The 6,874-nt window shown below is 35.8% G+C and overlaps 1 pseudogene; it reads right to left on the minus strand.

Moving 5' to 3' along the window:
• Positions 1-461: 461 nt before the first annotated feature.
• Positions 462-2,150, minus strand: LOC149225413 (serine/threonine-protein kinase PEPKR2 pseudogene; annotated as a pseudogene).
• Between the last annotated feature and the right edge of the window lie 4,724 nt (positions 2,151-6,874).

The following is a 6,874-nucleotide window of genomic DNA, read 5'->3' on the forward strand; positions in this document are numbered from 1 at the left end:
GCTGAACACAAGGTCTACTCCTTTTAGGCTCAAAAAATTCTATAACTAAAATGGCAGATGCATATTTCCCTGCTGCTTGGACATCAAGCGCTAGGTGTTTTGGATGTGGGAAACCCTGCAAAGGCCAGAAAAGAGATTCATGTTCTGCATGATCTGTCCCTTTTAAATGGAGGTAATGGAAATGGAGATTACTCCAACCATTCACCCTTAACAACCAGGATAAGTGTTTTTCTTTTGACAAGCTCTCCGGAATCTATACATTAGATTCTGTGTAAAACTTGATCCAAGGGTGGCCTGTAGCAGCAGAGGAAAATATTGTCAGAATGATTGAGTCGTATATTGATAATTGCATTTAAGAGAAAATAAAGATAACACATATATGCAGAATGTTTAATGCCCAGCATTTCCACAATTTTACTTACTGTAAGTCAGCAACAGTCATCAATATCAATGGCATGCTTTCAAAAAGCTGTACACAAGCTGCGTTTTAAGTGAGACGAACACTGCAGTGGAACAGGGCCTGCAGGAACACAAGGTCTGCTTCCTTTTGGCTCAGATAATCTCATCTGTGAAATACCAGCTGCAAGAGCATCTACAATTTCACATGTCCCTGCTGCTTGGATATCAATATCTGGCTGTCTTAGACGTGAGAAACCCTGCAAAGGCCCGACGAAAGATTCATCTTCTCCATACTCTGTTGGAATTGAATTCGCAAACTGCGCCCTTTTCTCCCTTTTATATGAAGACAATGGAAGCGGGGTTTCTTCTAAGCATTGATCCTTCACAGCAAGGAAACAGTTTTTCCCTTTTGGAATGCTGGGTGGAATCTTTACATTAGACTCCGTGTAAGGAATGCTGGCTGGAGTCTTTACATTAGACTCTGTGTAAAACTTGATCCAAGGGTGGCCTGCAGCCACAGATGATGAAAATATGATCAATAGATTCATAATTACATTTTAAGAGAAAATAAAGATAACAGATATACTCACTCAGTACTTCCTGCGGAGAAAGTCTCTTTTCCACATCCCTTGAAAGCATCCTTGATAGCAAATCCCTTGCTAGCCCTGATATGGGCTGCCACACTTGAGAATGAAAATCTAACTGTACTAGTTTTATTGCGTCAAATATGGCTTCAATAGATCCTCCTCGGAATGGTAATATGCCTATCAAAAGGGCATGTAGGAGGACACCAGCCCCCCAAACATCAACCTTTTCTGAATAAGTCGTCCCTGCCAAAACTTCAGGGGCAATATATGAAGGAGTCCCTACCACTCCAGATAAATTTTGACCTGTTTGAATGTGAAAATGTACTCTCAGTCAAATACATAAAGAAAACTGGTGAATTATTTAATAATGATAATATGTTCTTGTGTACATGTTTAGTGAGCAGAACCAAAGGACAGACAAATACCTTTTGCAAACCGCGTGGACAAGCCAAAATCAGCTAGCTTCAGTTGTCCAGAACTGGTTCTGAGAACATTCTCAGGTTTAATATCCCGATGGACAACACCCAACTCATGACAGTATTTAATGGCCATTATTAATTCCTTGATCAAGTTTGCTGCCTGATGCTCAGAGTAGCATCCAGTCCGAGACATCTCGTCAGTGAGGCGTCCACCAGTGCATAACTCCATCACAAGATGCAAAGATTCTGCATCTTCATACACAGCTCGGAGTGTGACGACATTAGGATGGCCTGACAGATGCTGCATAATCTCAATCTCCTTGTACACATTTTCTTTAGTCTTTTTTGGGAGAGTCTTACAGGCGAGCTCTTCCCCAGTAGCTTTGCTCTTGCATATTCTCACCAGACCAAATTTGCCTCGTCCTAATTCGAGGCCGAAATCATAATCTTTTTCAATCTTTCGCTTCCTACCAGTCCGGGTAGAAGCAAGAATACATCCAACCTTTCTCTTCAATCCTCTTTCTGGTGAATTAGGGAAACAACCCCTTCTTGGAGGAGGAGGAGGAGCAACGGAAGCTGCTGTAGGATGCAAATCTAAGCCCTTTGTCCGCTTCCTCTGCTGTTGGAAAGAAAGGTGCGAGGCTAATGATGTGGAAGACTCGCCATCATTGCGTAGCCGAGGTGTGTTTTCTAAATTGGCACGGTTTACTGCTCCTCTGTTCCGCTTCCTTGGTAATGAATCCATTTGAACTATGGACTTTGCAAAAAGAGTTAAACCAAAAGAGGGCTACTTACCAGAGAGATGCAAGGAATTGTTATGGCAAAGAGGAGTTTAGACTGATTGACTCCAATTAATTGCTGGGAAACGATAGCAAAAGATCTGTGGCTGCTCAACCAGATCGGATGCAAGGAATGTCAGGGCAAAGAGGAGTCTACACAGATGGACTCCAATTAATTGCTGGGAACCAATACAATCTGCGCACACAAACAAATAGCCTGTAAATAAAAACTAAACCACCTGCGCATACCATCTGAAAACGGCTTCGTCAACTACAACATGATAAAGAGTCTTAGCTACCTATTATATGCCAATACATGCAAGTTCACGCAAATCAGAATTATTATTCTATCGCAGCATTCTGTTAACATTCAGCTTCAACTGCTGCCATTCTTACAATCTTATTGAAGAAAAGTTACAGTAATGTGGGTTCCTAATTTTGGCCCTTAGAATCCATGACGGTGATGGTGATGTAGCATGCCAACAAAAAAAAATAGATATCACATTTTAATTTAATATTAAACAAATTCTTTAAGGATAATAATTTAATTTAAAATTTGTCAATATAATATTTTACTCAGTAATAAATGCATAAACGATAACTATTTTAATATATGAAAATTAATATAAATTTTAATTGTTAATTTAATATATTAATATAACTTTAAAATTATATTGAAAATTTTATGAAATATTTGTAAACCTAGTCTTGTCAAATATTTGTTAACTCTATGAGAAAAACAAATTTGATGATGATGATGGTTAACGTCCACTGAGACCAAATTGATCTATCAGACCTATAATTTCTTAATTTCTAATTGTCTGACTCCTTGTCTTCCTTGGCGAGATCGGTGATGTAGCTTTCTTTTTCTTCTCTACGGTCGTCCAACTTCCTTTATCTTGCATCTCCCTCATCTCTTCTGGTTCTTGAGACATTGGTGTCTTAGCTTCGCGATCTATTGTGTTCCTCCTTTTGGAGATAGTCGGAGAAGAAGTTTGGTCTAGGAGATCTGCTTCGCTGTTAAATGAAGATTTATTTTGCGCGTTATTCGAAACCTCATAACTGTCGATGCTTGAGGGGTTGTTGAGTTCACATTTTTGTTGTTGGGCGGGGTTTTCCCCCTGCTTGTCTTGAGAGTTGTTTATATCTTGCCCGATTTCTTGTAATTCAGAGTTTTCTCGAGAGTATTCTTCTTGGATGACAGTGTAGTGTTCTTTTTGTGCTCCTTCCCACCATGTAGATCTGTGGTGATTTTTTCTAGCAAAATTTTTCTGGGAGGCTTTTGGGCAATTTTTGGCTAGGTGGCCTGTCTCAAAGCAAGATCGACATCTGAAGAGGACACTTTCATAATCGAGTTTTTGGTTCCACACATAGTCTTTACTTGTTAGGTGTATTTCCGCTGGGAATCCGGCGCTGAAGTCCATTTCCACACAGATGCGTGTATACGTGGTTCTGGCATATTCCTCTGTTTCTGGGCACCTGCAATAAAATTTCCCAATTGCATTTCCAATGGCTTCTAGCGAAGAGGAATTCCAGAGATGCAACGATAGATTTGACAATCTCACCCAAACTGGTGCTGAGGTTATGACTGTTGTTGAGGGATCGAAAGATGGGTTCCATGGCCTCATGAATAGGCCTGATTTATCCCAGAACCAAGGGCCAGAATCTAGAATACATTGTCTGCTTTCACAGTTTTCAAAATCTACTATAAAGAAACCCCTAGCACAAGGATAGATATTAATTGCATCAGGAATTAGAGGCTTCCATACCTCCGAGATCCAACTGTGGAGAGCTGTCAGCCGTGGCCAAAAACCATTGAATCGACATATTAGGGCACTTTCAGAGAACTTCAAAGCTTCATCGAGTGAAGCCTGAACCACCTGGACAGTGGGAGCTGGGGCTTCACTCACGATATGGGCAGGAGCTTGCCCCTCAGAGGCGGACGGAGAGCCAGCAGCTATTTTCGCGAAGCTAGGAGCCATCTAGAGAATGTTCTCCTTAGCAAGCGAGGTAACTTTGACTTAATGGAATTAGGGTTTGCCGTAAAGACTAAGGGGTCCTTAACCCACGGACGTTCTAGATCTCGGAGGTTTTGGCGAATCGATTATGTTAAGGGCCATAGATCTAGAGAGCCGCAGAGCCACAGATCTGGACAACAACGAACCGTAGAGCATATAAAGAGCCGCAGATCGACCAAAAATAAAAAAGAAAATCAAAAGCTGGGTCTGATGATGAAACTGTTCCCTTTATTCCACGTAACAAGCTCTCCGTGCGTTACTCTCGCCTAAAGCGAGATTCGCTCTATATCTAATGTATATCAATTAACGCTGCAATGAAAAAACGTTGTATATAACCCATGCCCCAATTTATACTGCTCAACTATACGAGCTGCAGATGAGCCTGGACGAGCCGCAGAAGAGCTTGGACGAGCCGCAGAGCCGCAAATATTAGCCGCATATGAGCTTGGACGAGACGCAGAGCCGCAGATACTCTTTCTCGCAGACCCTGGATGAGCCGCAGATACTCTTTCTCGCAGACCCTGGATGGTAGCATGTGTGCTACATATGTTCAAAAATATGAATGATATCATTTTTTAAATAATAATTTAGTTTTATAAATTTATAAATAAAATATTAAATTATAAATGGGCCAAATGGTTAAGAGCATGTGTTTTCTCCTAAGAGGTCACATGTTCAAAATGTGTTTTCTCAAAATGTTCAAAAAGTATGTATGTCTTAGTAGTCAAAACAAACAAGGGGATCTCATACACCAATTTGGTAATATGGAATTTAAATAATAAAATAAATTAAAATATATGATATGATTTTATTGTTATATTTTTAAATAATAATAATAATAATAATATTCGTTTTATGACAATAACATTTTTATTTAAATTAGTTTTTGAGTTTTTCAACCAATTTAATGGGTAATAGTGAATTTAATTGGTAATGGTTTTGTAAGTTTAGTGATAATAATTATGTTATGGATTATTATACTAATTATGAAATGACAATAGTAATTCTAATTGATAATGGTTTTAGAAATTTAATAAATAATAATTTTGATATGAATTATTATGTAATTTGCTAATAACTAGTTTGATTGGTAATGGCTTTGTCAATTTAATTGATAATAGTTTTGACATGAATTACTATACTAACTATGAAATAATAATAGTTTAATTGATAATGGTTTTATAAATTTAGTTAATATTAATTTTGGTATGAATTATTATGTAAATGATGAGATTATAAATTTAAATTGAATGCATGAAAAGTCTATATTAATCCAACCCATTTATTAATTAATAATAATTTATATAATTTTGATATACATTGTTATATAAACAATGAGACTAGAAATTTAAATTGGACGCTATGTCAAGGGCATGCTAAGCAAGTGCACTTACCCATTCTTACATATAGGGAAAAAGACTTTTTAAAGTTTTACTTTTAATTGATTAAAAACTCATATAAAATAAAAAATGTATTTATGATATTTTAACAGCTCACGAAAAACATAATAACCAATTTATAAAAACAATTTTCCAACTTGAATAATTTGAAACTATGGTCAAGAAAATATCACACATTTCTTCAAACCCCAATTGGATCGCATAGCAAAACCATTAACGATAGCTTTAGAAAATGTTGTTGGTATGGGATTGTAGCTTTGCAAGCTTTTCAAAATTTCATTGTTCAATTGGGTCTCCTTGCCAAACTTTGGGGTTGGATTTAGATTAAGGTTCATATACATAGATGGATAGTTCCCGCAAGGCTTCACTCTTTTTGTTTTGTTATGTTTTATTTAAAGGGAGACACCCGTTGAACATTCGTGACATTTCTCTTTGTTTGGCTATGTTTTATTTAAAGGGAGATACCCGTTGAACACTGGTGACATTTATACCTATTCATTCATTTTCTTACATTATTTATGATGATCAAATTATTGTCACTTTTTTTTGTATTTAATTAATAAATGAGTAGAGGGTCAATGTTCCAATACAAAATGAGCAAAATATATTTACAAGGACGCCATGAAAAAGGAGTTTCATGGAAATGGAGGTACAACACATGCCAAAAGGAACGATTTTGAGTTTGCCAAAAAGCCACTACATGTCTCTTACTCCTTTAAATTCAAATAAAAAATAGAATATAAAACACAAAGTTACTAGCCATTAATGCAGTTATAGACATGCTAGTCACTGTAAAACCAATGACTCATATAGGATCATGGAGATGGCATGTTTATTTGTAACATTAGATATTATAAATACTTCTTTAAGAAAATTTTTAAAGCTTATTCAATGCTTTCATACTCATTGTACCACTATTTCTTTTCTTTTTTAAATTTAATTGCTTTCTTTTAAACATTCATTAATATACTCTTACTCTCTCCTCTTACCATTTTCACATACATATTATAGTATTTGTGAAAATCATATTTATTTTTCTTATTATTTTTATTATAAATATTATGTGATTATAATTTTTTTTATAATTTTTAAAAATTATATTTATTTGTATTTTTCAAACCATATTTATATAATTTACAATTATAATTTTTAAAATTTTATAAATCAATTTTATATAAATAATAATATCTAAAGTAAATTAAAAATGTCATTAAACAATATCCATATAAATATTTATATATATATAAAAAATTAAAATTAATTTTTGGCATT

This window comes from Pinus tabuliformis, chromosome J (genome assembly GCF_031772625.1).
Source record: "Pinus tabuliformis cultivar Carrire ecotype Pingquan chromosome J, CPIR1, whole genome shotgun sequence".
Taxonomy (NCBI): Eukaryota; Viridiplantae; Streptophyta; class Pinopsida; order Pinales; family Pinaceae; genus Pinus; species Pinus tabuliformis.